Here is an 18131-nt window from a genome sequence, read left to right as displayed (position 1 = left end):
GAAAATTTCTTACTTTAGATTGTGTTAATATTGGCGATGAAGTTCCATGGTGTTGCTATATGTAACACTTAATATTATTTTGACGAGTTGTTATTAAATACAGTATATAATTAAGTTTTTGGATTTTTAACCTTTTGTATTTATCTAAGAATATTTAGTAGTTGGGGAACCATTTTATTTCATATTTATCCATAAACTCCCCAACTTCTATTCTTCAAGACAAAGAAGAAGAATCTCTCTCTCTCTCTCTCTCTCTCTCTCCTTCTTAGCATCTGAACATGAATCAACCATAGATTTCTACTAAATCAACAAGCAAATTTCGTTTTTGGTGAAGATCAAGTTGCTACTCTCTTTTGTGGTAAGTTTCTAAACTCGTTTTTACACTAGACATCTATTAGTATTTTCTATAACTCTTTTTGTACAGAGCTCCGATTTAAGTGAGCCAGGACTTTCTGGAAAGGTACTTCATAAATCTATAACTCTTATGAAGGAACCAAAATCTAGCTTTGTTGGTATTTACCTGAAAAAGGATCAGAAAATACAGGGCAAGTGTTGCCCAGATTTCCAGTTTTAGAAATACTCCATGTACTACTGTTAGTAATTTTAGTATACCTTTCTGTACAAAATTGATATGGGGGTGATTCAAGATGTTCTGAAACGCTAAGACATAGATCTACAACTATTATGAAGACTATACAGTCTAGTTCTTCTGTATAGATCTTCCAAACTGAGTCACAACACGAAACAGTGATACTGTCCAGAATTTATGTTTCAAACATTTTTGGGTAATTATTTCCAAACTGAGTCACAACACGAAACAGTGATACTGTCCAGAATTTATGTTTCAAACATTTTTGGGTAATTATCACCAATATCATGTTTAGTTTGACATGTTAAATCACTGAACTTATTTAGATATTTCATTATGTATTTAAGGTATATAAACCCTTGAAAAATCAGAGGGGAAGTGTTTGAGGAAGTGGACAGATTTGGTTTGTTTATGGCGTAGACGATTCAAACGTCTCAAGTTGTGATTGAACTGTTTTGTGGTAACACACCAAGGTTTGTGTATAAACTTGTACTCTTTTTTCTTGCTGGAATATTTTGAAATAACCTGATATTTTATTTTTCTTGTCTTTAATTTATATTGTTATATTCGTATTATATCAAGTATTGTAAGATATTTGCTAAATCGCTCATTCGTACGGATTGTTTGATCATTTTGCATTCTTGTTGGGATTTTGTCCTTCTTGTGGCAGTGACTTTGTCACTCATCTTGGCATGCCTCTTGATTCGGATCTTTTGCCATTTTGACTTTGGATTTGTAGTTCGTCTTGAATTATGGAACTTGTCCGTGTTAAGTACGAACTAAGAAGCCATTTTTAATATGGTTCTTGATTCTCTTGTCTATTGGGGTTTGACCCTACTTGATTTGGGGCTTCGGTCCATCTTGATATCTAATTATGCTTAGTGTGATGGCATGACGTACATATTGGGCGAAAAATGGATATTTGGTATACTCTCTTAGATTGATAGTATACACTTTCTCGACTCTTGAACATTGTTATTGATATTTGGAAACACTTCAAAGTTTGATATTGATATGTTTGATATATTTGTTCACTTATTTTAAATTATGTTAAATTGAGCTAACTATGACTAAAAAGGGGAATTGAAGAATTTAATGACTCAAAGCCTAAAGTGTATACACCATTAAGCTTTATGCTTAGCGATAGTTGTTTCCTATCGTAGGTAATGTTCGGGATGAAATCTGAAGATGGCCATGATGAAGTACTCTATTTGGGAGAACTTACGGAGATCACATTTGCATATGCACCTTGATTTTGCATAGTTTTGGGACGTGTAATTTGGTAACTTGTTTTGTTGTTTTAGTGTGGGTTAATAACTCAAGTCTTGTAATATGCTGAATTTACACTTTGTCTTGTAAATATGTACAAAGGAGAAAAATAGTTTCCTTTTTATATACCTGATAGTTTGAAATTTATGTACAATACAAACATGTAGTGAAGTTGAATGAATGTATAAATTTGTTAGGAAGTTGCTTTAATCTGTTGATTATTCAAGAATGGATTATATCACCTTATGTTAATATTTTGACATTGTATTTCATTTAAATAAAATTATGGTGTATTTTTTTAAAAAATATTGCACTTTAAACCTTTTCGCATGGGCCTATTTCCGCTAATAAATTATTCTGGATATTTCTAACTAATATCTTTTTAATATTTTATAATCAGTGAGTTAGATTTATTTCCTAAGTAGCACCCTCCCAAAGGGGTTGCTACTTAGGAAACAAATCTAACTCACTGATTATAAAATATTAAAAAGATATTAGTTAGAAATATTCAGAATAGTTTATTAGCGGAAATAGGCTCATGCAAAAAGGTCAAAGTGCAATATTTTTTTAAAAAAATACACCATAATTTTATTTTAAATGAAATACAATGTCAAAATATTAACATAAGGTGATATAATCGCTTCTTGAATAATCAACACATTAAAGCAACTTCCTAACAAATTTATACATTCATTCAACATCACTGCATGTTTGTATTGTACATAAATTTCAAACTATCGGGTATATAAAAAGGAAACTAGTTTTCTCCTTTGTACATATTTACAAGACAAAGTGTAAATTCAGCATATTACAAGGCTTGAGTTATTAACACGCCTTAAAACAACAAAACAAGTTACCAAATTTAAGTTACAATATTTTGGTCTTAAAATCCAACAAGCCTCCAAATAACATACATAAATGTGACATATATATATATCATGTATCATGTACATGTCCCAAAACTATGCAAAATCAAGGTACATATGCAAATGTGATCTCCATAAATTCTCCCAAAGAGACTACTTCACCCTGGCCATCTTCAGATTTCATCCCGAACATTTCCTACGATAGAAAACAACTATCGCTAAGCATAAAGCTTAGTGGTGTATAAACTTTAGGCTTGGAGTCATTAAATTCTCCAATTCCCCTTTTCAGTCATAGTTAGCTCAATTTAACATAATTTAAAACAAGTGAACAAATATATCAAACATATCAATATCAAACTTTGAAGTGTTTCCAAATATCAATAACAATGTTCAAGAGTCTAGAAAGTGTATACTATCAATTTAAGAGAGTATACCAAATATCCATTTTTCGCCCAATATGTACGTCATGCCATCACACTAAGCATAATCAGATATCAAGATGGATCGAAGCCCCAAATCAAGTAGGGTCAAAACCCAATAGACAAGAGAATCAAGAACCATATTAAAAATGGCTTCCTAATTCGTACTTAACACGGAAAAGTTCCATAATTCAAGACGAACTACAAATCCAAAGTCAAGATGGCAAAAGATCCGAATCAAGAGGCATGCCAAGATGAGTGACAAAGTCACTGCCACAAGAAGGATAAAGTCCCAACAAGAATGCAAAATGATCAAACAATCCGTACGAATGGGTGATTTAACAAATATCTTACAATACTTGATATAATACGAATATAACAATATAAATTGAAGACAAGAAAAATAAAATATCAGGTTATTTCAAAATATTGCAGCAAGAAAAAAGAGTACAAGTTTATACACAAACCTTGGTGTTTTACCACAAAACAGTTCAATCACAACTTGGGGACGTTTGAATCGTCTACGCCGTAAACAAACCAAATCTGTCCACTTCCTCAAACACTTCCCCTCTGATTTTTCAAGGGTTTATATACCTTAAATACATAATGAAATATCTAAATAAGTTCAGTGATTTAACATGTCAAACTAAACATGATATTGGTAAATTACCCAAAAATGTTTGAAACAGAAATTCTGGACAGTATCACTGTTTCGTGTTGTGACTCAGTTTGGAAGATCTATACAGACAAACTAGACTGTATAGTCTTCATAATAGTTGTAGATCTATGCCTTAGCGTTTCAGAACATCTTGAATCACCCCCATATCAATTTTGTACAGAAAGTTATACTAAAATTACTAACAGTAGTACATGGAGTATTTCTAAAACTGGAAATCTGGGCAACACTTGCCCTGTACTTTCTGATCCTTTTTCAGGTAAATACCAACAAAGCTAGATTTTGATTCCTTCATAAGAGTTATAGATTTGTGAAGTACCTTTCCAGAAAGTCCTGGCTCACTTAAATCGGAGCTCTGTATAAAAAGAGTTATAGAAAATACTAATAGATGTCTAGTGTAAAAACGAGTTTAGAAACTTACCACAAAAGAGAGTAGCAACTTGATCTTCACCAAAAACGAAATTTGCTTGTTGATTTAGTAGAAATCTATGGTTGATTCATGTTCAGATGCTAAGAAGGAGAGAGAGAGAGATTCTTCTTTGTCTTGAAGAATAGAAGATGAGGGAGTTTATGGATAAATATGAAATAAAATGGTTCCTCAACTAAAAAATATTCTTAGATAAATACAAAAGGTTGAAAATTCAAAAACTTAATTATATACTGTATTTAATAACAACTCGTCAAAATTATATTAAGTGTTACATATAACAACATCATGAAACTTCATTGCCAATATTAATACAATCTAAAGTAAGAAATTTTCATATATTGACCATTCACATTTAGGAAGTGCAAAGTAAAATATTTCCTCGTTATAAAAAAGCTCAATCAGGAATGCAAATATTATTTAAAAATTTTGGGGTGTTACATGTAATGTAATGTGGAGCAGGACAAAAATATGAAATTGTACCATTTGTAATTATTAAGAAGAATATAAATAATATTTCATTTTGTTAAGAATAGATATTTGACCCAATTTTGATGTGGCATTTTGGACTGGATTTGCATGAAATTAGCCTTTTAAATAAGATAGTAATAATCCTCCGTTTAAATAAGGACGTGAATAATCACAAAACAAAATTGCACTTTAGTCCCTTTATCAAAGAAATTTTATTCCTTTGCCTACACCTTGTATTTCGAGTGTTTAGCTGTCAAGATAAATGAAGTTTCAAAGTGTTCATTTCTTGCTTCTATCCGCCATTTTTAGAACCCGATGTTTGTATTCAATTAATAAATACAAAACACATACTTTTCATACACATATTGGGTTAAATCATACGTACTCACTGTATCTTTGTACTGCTGAGATTAAATTATTTGATTTGATGTAAATATCTAGTATGTGTAAGTATTTATCGGAGATTGATCAACTAGGGTTAAGTCTAAGACAATCCAATTTGCTCATGTACTTCCAAAACTGAAATAATATGATTTAATACTCTATTGTGTATGGTAGAGTAGTTGTTTCCTTTCTTGGTTCCTAGCTATATATTATACTACATCTTTTAATTAATGAAAAAAGTAGTACTATTTGGTTATAATATTAATAATAAATGCATGATTTTACTAACTAATGGAACTTGCGAAACGCCATATCTTAGATTATCTATTTCCTAGACTATTTGTATATTACTTGGCCAAATGCCAATGGTTTAAATTATTAAGAGAGATGACCTAATGTGTATACTATATACGACACTCAGATTAAACTCACTTTGAACTACAATTCTTTAATATAATTTTCGTCCTAAATAATAACTTGTCTTGACTTCTCGTTAGACCAAAGTTCTTTGGTCCTAATTATGCCAATAAATATTGCATCTAGCTAAATTTTTTTTTTAAAATAATACAAGTGACTCCAAACACCGCAAAGTTTTTTTGTTTAACTAAACCTATTTCTTAAAGGCAATCAGTAGTAGCCTTGACCAAATTCACATGCCTACAATGTTCTATGCATGTGACTTTACGTAATTTATATATTTTATACGTAATACTAATTTCTACTAGATACTCTTTACACGAGTACTTGTATTCTTTATTTGACTATTGTGGCTCAATATTGGATTGCTTCACATTCTCGCAGTGGCAAAACATGTAGTTTCACCCCTGATTCTCGTAAAAATAAGACGGTATAGCCAGTTTTCAGACTGGTCATTCAAAAATAGCCAGCATTTACGAAGCCAATGAAAAATAGTCACTATTTTGCTACAACACAGACTGGTCCAGCATAATATACTGGAGTTCGGTGCACCTGTGTATGAACTCCAGCATATTATGCTGGACCGGTATACTTTGTTGACTCCAGTATAATATACTGGAGACTGGAGCACCGGTGCTCCAAACTCCAGTATATAATACTGGACAATTATACTTGCTGGAACTCCAGTATATTATGCTGGAGTTCTAGTGTACTTATGCTGGAACTCCATCATATTATGCTGGAGTTCCAGCATACTTATCCTGGAACTCCAGTATAATATGTTGGAGTTCAAGCATATATACTGGCGTATTTTTCGGGTCTTGAACATTGTTTTCGCTCAGATTTATCTTTACATGAAAAGTGGCTAAATTTCGATTATTTTTGAAACTGGACTATTTTGAACGACCAATTATAAATCTGGCTATTTTTGAATTTCTCCCCCGATTTTCGGGGCTTTGGGCTTGAACTATGCAAATAGAGAAATTCTTAATTAGAAATCTTCCTGATTAGCGGATACCGAATATCAAATTCGTCGCTAAAGTAATTGTCGCCATTGATAAGTGATTAACTATTAACCAAAATAATACATAAAACATATATACAATGGGATACTTGAAAAAGAATAGAAAATTAAACATAATAGGAGAAGGATGCCAAGTTCATATATACAGCGTGGAGCCGACAGAAATAGTTCCACGTGGCAGAAGAATTAACGAATAACAGAATAATATTAATAAATATATTTTTGCAAGTACAAATATATTAAAAGAAAATTAGAATATAATACACTAATAAATATGATTAATTTATTAAATGCCATTACATCTGAAAAGATCTGCCAACTAAGTAAGATGTTTTTGCACGACATGTTATGCCGTGTTAACGTATTTAATTGTCAATACTTTATTGATATAACTCGAAAGGACATTAAATTTGTCTTATTAAGTGACCAATTAGTCTCTTTTTTCTAATCCCCTCCTAATTCACTGGTTTTCATATTATTTATCATTATTTCAAAATCAAAAAGGTTTTGATGGGATTGTCATCTTAAACTAGTCTAGACGTCTCTGCTCTATATATTAGCTAGGCTTCATTTTATTAGACTATTGATTAATTCTACCTGATAGATTAATTTTAAAAAAATAAAGGCAATCTAATGTACGAAGTATTCGACATTCATCCCAGATAAATTAATAATTAAAAAAAAAATAAAGAAGTATGTAAGTTTTATGTATTAACGGTGAATCTCCACTATAATCATTAAATAATAATAACCTACTATCATATGTTAAAATTCACAAATAATATAAAAAAAAAAATTATATTATCAATATATATAATTTAAAGATAATTGCATAAAAGTACAGTCAGCGTAGGTGCTTTTCATCCGCATAGCCATCATTTTAAGTTTCATCCGTGTAGCCCATAAAAGTTTCACAATATGACATCATCGTCTGGATATAACTTTACAAATTTTTATGTGATTTTTTGTTCTTTGCACACAACCAACTTAAATCGATCATATACATTCCTATTGCAATTACAACAATGCAAATCAAGTATAATACAACTTGAAAAAAATTTAAATTTTCTTCTGTCCTGAGTTCTAAATAGCAGAAACAAAAGAAATAAAAAATAAAATTGAAAAAAATGGCTACAAATTCGCAATTTGGCAGAGAAATCAACAAAAAAAATTGACTTTATACATCGATTGTTCGAGAAAAAGTAAGAAAAAATTTAATTTCAGTTTTAAGTCCACATATGTTGTACATGTATAAAAATGTATAACTTAGTATAAACTCGTATATGGAATGTATAATAATGTATTCTAGTATTTCACCAACATAGAAAAGCAAAATTAGCTTTAACGCACATGTGAAATAGGAACTTACTTCAAAGAGAAAGACCACTGCACCAAAGTCGAACAGAAATCGCGAATAGAAAGAGTAATGTTGTATAACACTACTTACACACCTAATATACAACATTATACAATATTATACAATTATTATAATTTTGTATAATGTTGTATAATATTGTATAATGATGTATAATGTTGTATATGAAAACTGAATTTCACCTTCAATTTCCTTTTTCAACTGGTATGATTCTCAAAACCAATGTTAATCATGTTCAATCAATCCAGTACTCTAGATTCTAGTTACTAAAAGTTTTTTTAATATTTTTAGCTTCACCCAAATAATTTCACCGATATTAATCAACACCCATTTGATTTTTTCACCAAAATACATCTTCCCCATGTCTATTAAAAAAAACTCATAAATTGGAATAGGCTTAAAATCTCTGTCTAGAACTTCAATCTTGAAGAAATTTTAACAAAAATAAGAACCCAGTTCGATTTTTTCAATCCAAAATTTCAATCTTGAAGAAATTTCAATAAAAATCAAGAACCCAGTTCTTTTCCCAATTTTACCTCACCAAATTCCCTCTCAAAGAGTTGCAAAGTAGTCCAACTGAACCAAATCTTTAGGTTGAAGCTTCTTGAACTATTATCAATTAATTTCAATAGCACCCACTCGAATTTGAGCACGATTCTTTCATAAATTTTCAAATCTGAAAAGTTTCTAACTCCCTCAACCTAATTTTGGTTTGGATATCAAAATCTTGACTTCATAACAAACTTAGGAGAGGTGGCCACTGGAGTGGAGAGAAGAAGAGGAGAAAATCTAGAAGAGATGAGTGAAGATTGTTTGGGTTAAACATTGAAACTTTTATTTCAAGATATATACAATATGGGCCTCAGCGTGTAAAATCTGAAAATATGGGCTCTTTATGGTTATAGAACTGGGTCGGGTGATATACAGTGTAATTGTTCCTAATTTAAATCTGAAATAAATTGTCACTTCACAAGACTTGAGTATTACTCCACAATATACCCAACATATATAGAGTAGGTAGGTGTCACTTTGGAATACATGGATAGAATTATTGAGTCAATACCCACATTGTTTGGATACTTAAATTATGCTTTATGAGCACATCCCAAAAAAGGAGATTACAACTTGAAAACTAAGTCAGAATTGTTGGGTATTATCTTTAATCCTTTTTTTGGATCCTTCCAAAGTAATGGTTCCAAAAAGGAAGTAAGATGACTAGAAAGTTAATGGTTTTATTATTTATTTTATACATTATGATGGGATCATGTCTGAAATATATATATAATCTCATGTTTAAAAATTCGTGTAATAACTTCTAATTAGTTGATTTATTTGATAAGCACAAGTTGGTGGGTCATAATAAGGATTTGGAAAATCTTTGAACAGTAATATCGGCATCACTTCAATCAACAACAAAGAAAATTAATTAGTATGATTAAGGTCCACTTAAAAGTGTTTTTGTATGTATTAAGATGGTGGTAAACCATTAACAAGAAAAAGGAACACTTTGTTTAAGGACAGTTGTTGCTAATTAATCAACAAGAGGACTTGACAAACTTGATTGGACAAGAATGCTACAACATCCTAAAAACATACTTCAAGCACTTAAATTAACCTAAATAGTCGGTAACCCAAAAACTATAGCCGGAAAGTATATGATATACTTTATATTAATATACATTGTTTATAATCTCTATATACCAGCTAGAGACTATTAATATTTTTGTCTAGCGATCAACTATATGTCACTTCCCTAAATATTTATTTATACCCGATATTTATATTAAATTAAATAGTTTTACCTTAAAAATACAAATTTAAATACTTAACGCAAATAAGATTCCCCCCCCCTCCATTTACTCTATAATATTCGGAGTATAAAATTGTAGCACCTTAGGCGAAGCAACATATATATGTGACATGCTAAATATACAAGGAAACAAAACTTAACTCTGATGACATATTTTAAAGTCGTGCTGATCACCTATGCTAGAGCGAACAATATCATTAATAAGGCGTGGTCGAGGTGGGTGGGGATGGGGGGTTTAATTGTGGGCCCAAGTATTACCATAACATTCTAGTATATGTAGGACCCAAACATGGCCAATGTGACAATATTTTGGTTCCTAGATTCCTACTATTGGTTTTGTTTCAACAGTGTGAGGCACATTCACATGTGTTTCTTCCTAACATCATTCCACTTAGCCATGTGCAAAACCCTAATATTCTAACATGGCTCCTCTCTGCATTTGCTTTCCTAAGTATGCCATGTTTCAATATAAAAATTTAAAAAATATGAAGAATTTTGTTTCAATATAATATATAAGCAACTTTGGTTCTATCATCTATGAATAGAGGACTCACTTCCATATATAAGACAAATCTAAAGCTATCTCTTAGTTATTTTTGCTACTTTTTAATTTCCTCTGACCCTCCTCTTTTTTATAAGGTTTTAATGTACTTCATACAATTTTTTTTTGGTTGAGAAAAGTAATGCTAGGCACTAAGAAGGTATAAGCTACTATTCAAAGAACAACAACAATAATTAACCCAGTGAAATTTACAAGTGAGATCTGGAAAGAGTAGTGCTTCCGCAGATAAAGAGGTTATTTCCGAAAGATTCTCGGCTCAAGAACGTTAAACAATGGAGCAATAGAGAAACAATAGCAACAAGGTAAAACTACTATTCAAAGAACTTTTCTTTAATTATCAGGTTACTTTTACATGTTGTAACACATAGTTCGTCTTATTATTTCAAGATTATATATCTCAATTTTTTTAGAATATTATATGTAAACATCTTTTCGATAACTTGATAAAGTAAAAAATTATTTACATTGTCAATATATATAATATAAGTTCAACTCAAGCTGACAACTGTCCTTTAATTTTGGTAAAGTCATCTTGATCTTTTGTTCTCTTGGTTATTAAGACGTGAAGTTAAGTGAGAACGAAATATCCTCCTTCTTCTCAACAGTATGAGTACAAGAAAGAAGTTAAATCTGATCTCCTGGTAGAGTAGATTAACGCTACTCTAGTAATTGCCATTTTTCCTTTTCTATTATGTAGACTGGTTAAAACTTGCAAAATAGTTGAAAGGCGAAAATTTCCTACCTAATTCTGAATCAACAGAAAAAAGTAAGTTGAAGTTACAAAGTCACTTAGGCCCTCTTCGAGAAAGGGATGTTGGTCCCTCCTCAGTACAAAGAAGGGTGGGTTTAGAGAGTGGTGGCGGAGTAAGAATTTTATCGTGTCAAAATATAAATAATTAGATATATCGAAAAGTCAATGAGAATCAACGTATATTAAACATACATAAAATAAAAAAATTATCTAACAATATAATATAAATTTTCGGCAAAGGAGTATTGCTTGACACCCCTTTTTTCAGTGTGGCTCCACCACTGCCAGAGAGGATTACGACAACCAAAGCCTTATATCTCATTAGAGAAAAAACACATTATGGTATTATTTTAGTTGTCTAAGTTTTGCTGGACAAAGTTATTCGGCACATATGCTGGGAGCGAGTTAGCAAATATTCAGTAGAATTTATTAAGTTAGTGCAAGCTAGCCTAAACACCCCCCCATAAAAAAAGTTGAAAGGTGTGAATTTTCTAACCTAATTCTCAATCAACATTCAAAATTTGAGCTGAAGTAACACAACTAACTACTACATAGAAATGGACAATCACAGCTTTGGTAGTTGAAATTTTAAATCTCATTGGAATATTTTCCGACATGATGGCTCTAATCCAGTTTGATTAATTATGGGGTTTACGTACTATCTGGTCCTAAAAAATGAATCTGACCAAGAGTTACATGATTATGATTTTTAGACAAAGAGTGAGTTCTTTTATAAGCTTTTTGTGGCAGATTTTTCATACATAGAAATCATAGAAAATCGTCAAAATGATCCATAAGGGACAGCCTATGTAATCAGAATTAGAATCTCAATATGAGAATGAACTAAATATTGGGACACAGACTACCTAAAACTGGACCACCAATATATTTGCCATCAAATGCGCAAGATAATCTAAAATGAATTATATATATTTCTAGTTAATATATTGAAAGTGTAAAGGAATGTTTTAATATATTATCAAATTACTTGAAAGATAATTAGTTTACAATAAGTTAAATTAGTACCAACAAAGAGTGTGGTGAAATGGATGTAATTCTTCTACTCTTAATAAGAGGTATTGTGTTTATGATTCCGTAATGGAGAAATTCTTTCGGCAACGCTTCACTTTTAACGGGCGGGGTCATAATATCTATTAATCGGGGTCAGTAAGCACCGACAATCCTACGCGATGCGAATCTGGATTAATGAATTCCTCAAGAGAAAACGAAAAAGAAAGAACTTTCCCTAGTGGAAGGAAAAGGAGGAAAAAAGCAAATCCAAAGTTATTCCTTCGATGATCAAGATATCACCATATATCCCACAAAATGTGCGCAGATTCGAATTCATTAAATACTGACCATTAATGGCCCATTAATTAGGTCATCTTTAATTTTAAATAAGAAGAAAGCAAATTCTTTGCCGAGACAATTGTTTCCCAAATCAGCTTGCAAAAAGCCTAGAGCAAGTCTAAAAGTTTAGTGGTTAATTAGCCACTTTTAGCAAAGTCTCAACCACTAATTAGTAGTCTTAGGTTTCATACTCCTTTTTGAGTGTGCATCCTCTCCATTAAACTGAAAGGGGGTTATTAATAATAATAATAATAATAATAATAATAATAATAATAATAATAATAATAATAATAATAATTTAGGTAAAATTTTATATATTAACATTCCTATATAACAACACTTCCCTATAAAGCCAAACTTTTTTCGGAACCAATTTTCATATTACGTTATAATATATGTTCTCTATAACAATATTTCGCTATAACATCAAAAAATATTCGGAACAAACGAGACTTTTAAAGAGAGATTTGACTGTATCAGGTATCTATTGGCCTGATTAATTCATATTCGTGCTCAATAGGCAGGGGTAGATATATAGTATGAGTTACGGGTTCGCTCAAATCCAGTAATTTTGACTCTGCCTTGCCATAAAAGGACGAAGTAATTTACTATGAATTGGTTTCTCTATTCACCAGGCTCGACTCCGAAACTTTCGATTAAAAGCGGAAGGATTTTATTCATTTCTATCACAATTTTTAGTAGCATATATAACTTTACTACTAACATTTCCTTTACAAGTCAGACCAACTTCTTGAGCCCCGTTACAGGAAGATAACTTTAAAAATATTCTTTATAAGCTTCATTGTGGAATCTAATTATAATCTAACTCATAAATCTAGATACCATAATTTCAGGTTAACTAACGTCATAATTACCTTTAATAATTTTGTCCATACATAACTATGATTAGAGGTGTACATAGACCGGGTTGATTCGAATTTTTCAATTATCAAATCAAATCAATTGTTTCGGATTTTTAAATTTACAGATGTAACAATCCGGCCGGCCGTTTCATGAGTTACCGCTCCGTTTCCCCCATTTTTGCTTCTTTTTGTCTTGTTCAGTTGTATTATGTGGTATTGGGATGGTTGGTTCGGGTTCTGAGTGGTTTTGTAGAGAAATGAGATACTTAGTCTCTTAAGTTGGCCTTTTAGTTGAAAAAGTCAACCAGAAGTTGACTTGTGAGTAAATGATCTCGGAACTTGATTTTTATGGTTCGAATAGCTTCGTGAGGTGATTTGGGACTTAGAAGCGTGATCGGAATGTATTTTGGAGGTCCGGGGTAGATTTAGACCTGAATTGGGGAAATTGGAATTTTGCGGTTGGTAGTGGAGATTTTGATATAGGGGTCAGAATGGGATTCCGAAAATCGGAGTAGGTACTTGTGTCATTTGGGACGTGTGTGCAAAATGTAAGGTCATTTGGACGAGGTTTGTAGACTTTTTGATGGAAAGTGAAATTTGGAAGTTTTGAAATTTTTAGGCTTGAATCCGGGGGTGATTTTATGTTTTGATATTGTTTTGAGTGTTCCGAAGGTTGGAACAAGTTTGAATGATGTTATAAGATATGTTGGCATATTTGGTTGAGGTCCCGAGAGCCTCGGGTGAGTTTCGGGTGGTTAACTGGCAAATTCTTGGTTTTGGAGAGTTGCAGATTTTCTAGTTTTTGTTGCAAAAGAAATTATTCTTCACGTTCGCGAAGAAGAGCTGAGCCTCGAGGAGAAAGTGTTCTTCGCGTTCGCGTAGGCTTGGATTCTAGTGAATCGCGAACGCATGGGAGGAGTCACGTTCGCGTAAGGTAATTGGAGCAGCTGGGGCCCTAGGAGTTTTGTGCTTCACGTTCGCGTAGGCGAGGTCGCGTTCGCGAAGGCTTGGTCAGTTGGAGCTTCGCGTTCGCGTGGAAGATGACATGTTCGTGAAGGAGGAATATTTGGTCAGTGAAATTTTGTGCTTCGCGAACACAAGGGAGCTACCACGTTCGCGAAGAAGGAAAAACACCTCGGCAGAATGTTTAAATAGTTGCCTTCGCGATTTTTGGTCTATTTTCCACCATTGTTGCGCGGTTTTGAAACACTTGGAGGTAAGATTTTTGAACTCAATACTCGATTCTATGGTGATTTCTACTAATTAGACATGAAATTTGTTGGATTTAAAGCCTAAAATTAGGGAATTAGGGCTTGAAATTGGAGACTTTAATTTAAGGATTTGAAGGGTCATTTATGGTCAGATTTTGATGTGTTTGGTATGTATGAACTTGTGAGAGTGTAAGGATTCTAGTTTTGTAATTTTTATCGTAATCCGAGATGTGGGCCCGAGGGTCCGATTTGGCCAATTTCGGGATTTTGAGTTAATTTAATTATTTTCGCTTGGGCTTTGTTCCTTTAGCGCGTATTAATGGTATGGTACTGATTTTGGTTAGATTTGGAGCAATTGGAGGCCGATTCGAGGGGCAAAGGCATCGCGGGCTAGAGTTTGGACCGGATTGAGGTAAGTAATGATTGTATATGTTGTCCAAAGGGTATGAAACCCTGGATTTCACATCGTTGTGCTACTTTGAGGTGACGCACATGCTAGATTACGAGCGTGAGATCATACACCATTGGGGATTGTGACTTGGTCCGTCCCGTATGACTATTATGTTGCGTATTTGATTGAAAACTATTTGATATTATTGTGTTTTAGAAAGTATTATCATGTTTTGGACTGAATGCCATATTTGGGCCTCGTGCCAACTGTTTTGGACCCTTAGGGGTTTTTTACTACTATTCCTCACTATTTTGACTTCATATTTGTACTCAGTCATGCTGTATTTTACTATTTTTGTAACTCAACTGTATTTACTCCATTTTGATATTTAAATGATATTTTAGGCTGAGGATCATATTTTTACTGTTGCCCGAGTGACTTGAGAGGTTTCTGACTGAGTAAGGCCGAGGGCCTGTGTTATGAGGATTATTATGGGATCGGGCTGCGCACCGTAGCATGTGTACTAATTTGTGTTATATGAGAGACCGAGGGCCTGATTTGTTATGCCACGAGATGGCTTATGATAGCGCTTGGGCTGTAAGAGCCCCTCCGGAGTTTGAACACCCTCAGTGAGCATGGGTACCTAGTGTGAGAGATGTGATATTGCCCGAGAGGCTGTTGTTGTTTCATGTTGTTGCCCGGGGGGCTGATTACGAGTGATTGTGAGGTAGCCCGAGGGCTGGTTCTGATGATACTTTGCATGAGGGGCGGTTGTAGTACATGTTTTGCTCGAGGGGGTGTTTACGTTTCTATCCTTTTACTTACTATTTTCATCATTCATTTGAAACTATTGAAAGATGTTTTAAAAAGGTGTTACTGAACTGAGTTGTTTTTACGAGTTTTATTGATTTACTGTACTGTTCTGGGCATATACTGTTTTGCTGTAGTGCTATGACGTGAAATTACCTGTTTTCTTACTGCTCAGCTGCTTTTACTTTTATTACTTACTGAGTTGGAGTACTCACATTACTCCCTGCACCTTGTGTGCAGATCCAGGAGTCTCAGGACGCGATAGTGAGTGCTGATCAATCTTCCAACAAGTCTCCGGAGTTGACTAGGTAGCTGCTTGGCGTTCGGAACCCAGTGCTTCTCCTTCCTATCTTATTCAGACTGTCGTAGTATTTTATTTTCAGACTATATTGTCCTTTCTTGTTCCTAGACGAGTTTGTAGTTGCTCATGACTAGTGACACCCCGATGTCGGGCTCGTGTTATATTTCTGCACTGCTTATTTTAACTTATATTGTGGGATTTTAGATAAGTAATGGCTTAAAATGACTTATTATGAATTTCTGGTTGATTTTGGGGTTTGTGTCGGCTAGCCTAGTTTCACGTTAAGGCCATCACAACCGGTTCAGTTTTAGGGTCGTGACAACAGACCAAACCAAACCAACAAAAGTCGGATTTTTCAATCACGATTTTTTTGGGTCGTTTGGTTTTCTCGGGTTTTTTTTGGATTTTTTGTGTTTTTTCCGAAAAAATCTTCATAGTATAAATTTATAATTTGCGCTCTAATATTTCTTAGGTCCTAGTAGGATAAAACTATATAAGATGTTACCGCAAGTTCGATGTGATGACCCAAAAGGTCATCACTTGTTTTAAAAGTAAATTTTGCATTCCGAGGCCTTAAAAAACTCTTTCGACATCACCTCAATTTGCGTGTGCAGTCCAGGCGCGTAGTCGAAAAGCCATTTTGTGAAAATCTGTGAAAAATGATGAATTTTGCCTTTAAAATGAGTTTGAGTTGACTTCGGTCAATATTTTGGGTAAACGGACCCGGACCCATGATTTAAAGGTCCCGGAGGGTCCGTAGGAAAATGTGGGACTTGGGCGTATGCCCGGAATCAAATTCAGAGGTCCCAAGCTCGAGAAATAAATTTTTGAAAGAAATTATTTTGCTGAATTAATTATGAAGTAAAGAAGAGAATTTATGTTTGAAACCATTCATATTGGGCCCGTATTTTGGTTCCGTAGCCCGGTACAGGTCTTATATATAATTTGAGTCGAACCTGTGAAATTTGGTAAGAAACGGACTTGAAATGACGTGAATCGGACCTAATTTGAGAAAATTGGAAAATTTGAAGTTCTTAAGAAATCTCATGATTTTGATGCTAAATTCATAGTTGTTGATGTTATTTTAGTGATTTGAATGCACGAGCGAGTCCGTATGATGTTTTTAGGGTGGTGTGCAGGTTTGGTTTGGAGCCCCGAGGGCTCGAGTGAGTTTTGGATAGGCTACGGGGTAGATTTTTGGACTTGGAAAATTGCAGGTTTCAGTTGTTCTATTGCAGGCCTGCAGGCTTCACTCGCAAATTCTAGTTCGCAAATGCGAGGGCTGAGTCGCAAATGTGAAACAGCCCAGGCCAGCCCTTCCTCGCAAATGCGAGATTTTCTTCGCAAATGCGATAGCTCCCCATTTGGGCATGTCTTCGCAAATGCGAAAGTTGCTTCGCAAATGCGAGCTTAGCAGAGTCTGGGTTCGCAATTGCGATACCTGCAACCTGTAAATTCATAACTTAGACGCATTTCAACCATTTTTCACACTCTTTCAAAACCAAAACACTCTAGGGCAAATTTTCAAAGACAACTTCTTCTCCAAATCGATTGTAGGTGATTTCTAACTAGTTTTCTTCAATCTTTAACATCTTTTCACATGATTTCAACTCAAAATCAATGATTTTCATGGGGAAAATTGGGCGTTTTTGGTAGAACCTAGGTTTTTCAAAAATTGGGGATTTAGACCTCGATTTGAGGTCCGATTTCAAAATAAATTATATATTTGGGTTAGTGGGGGAATGGGTAATCGGGTTTTGGTTCGAACCTCGGGTTTTGACTATGTGGGCCCGGGGGTGATTTTTGACTTTTTGGGTAAAACTTTAGAAAACTCATTTTCATGCATTAGAATTGATTCATTTAGCATTTATTGATTTAATTAACTTGTGACTCGATACGAGCAAATTGGTGGTGGAATCAAGAGTTAAAGCGATAGTAGAGACTTGAATTGTGTTCATGGCATCGAGGTAAGTGTTGTCTAACCTTAGCTTGAGGTATTAGGAGTTGAGTCCTATTTGCGATGTGGTATTTGTTGAGTACGACGTATAGGCATGGTGACGAGTATCTATATTTTGGCTTCAAGCATGCCGGTGAGTCTTATATTGTGATTATTATAACTTCGTTGTATTATTCATGCTTTGATGATGATTTCTATTGTTGGGCAA

General features: G+C 33.5%; 2 long non-coding RNA genes across 2 annotated transcripts; one reads left to right on the top strand and one right to left on the bottom strand.

Moving 5' to 3' along the window:
- The first annotated feature begins 227 nt into the window (after nucleotides 1-227).
- On the top strand, nucleotides 228-2001 carry LOC142174127 (uncharacterized). Its single transcript, XR_012703458.1, has 3 exons — nucleotides 228-358; nucleotides 937-1062; nucleotides 1753-2001. It is a non-coding gene; the product is annotated as an uncharacterized LOC142174127 (long non-coding RNA).
- Nucleotides 2002-2556: 555 nt separating this feature from the next.
- On the bottom strand, nucleotides 2557-4411 carry LOC142174813 (uncharacterized). Its single transcript, XR_012703884.1, has 3 exons — nucleotides 4241-4411; nucleotides 3611-3737; nucleotides 2557-2920 (listed from the first exon to the last, which is right to left on the bottom strand). It is a non-coding gene; the product is annotated as an uncharacterized LOC142174813 (long non-coding RNA).
- Between the last annotated feature and the right edge of the window lie 13720 nt (nucleotides 4412-18131).

The sequence above is a fragment of the Nicotiana tabacum genome, chromosome 20 (assembly GCF_000715075.1).
Source record: "Nicotiana tabacum cultivar K326 chromosome 20, ASM71507v2, whole genome shotgun sequence".
Classification (NCBI taxonomy): Eukaryota; Viridiplantae; Streptophyta; class Magnoliopsida; order Solanales; family Solanaceae; genus Nicotiana; species Nicotiana tabacum.
The sequence above is the reverse complement of the archived record's forward strand: the minus strand, read 5'-3'. Positions and strand labels throughout refer to the sequence as shown.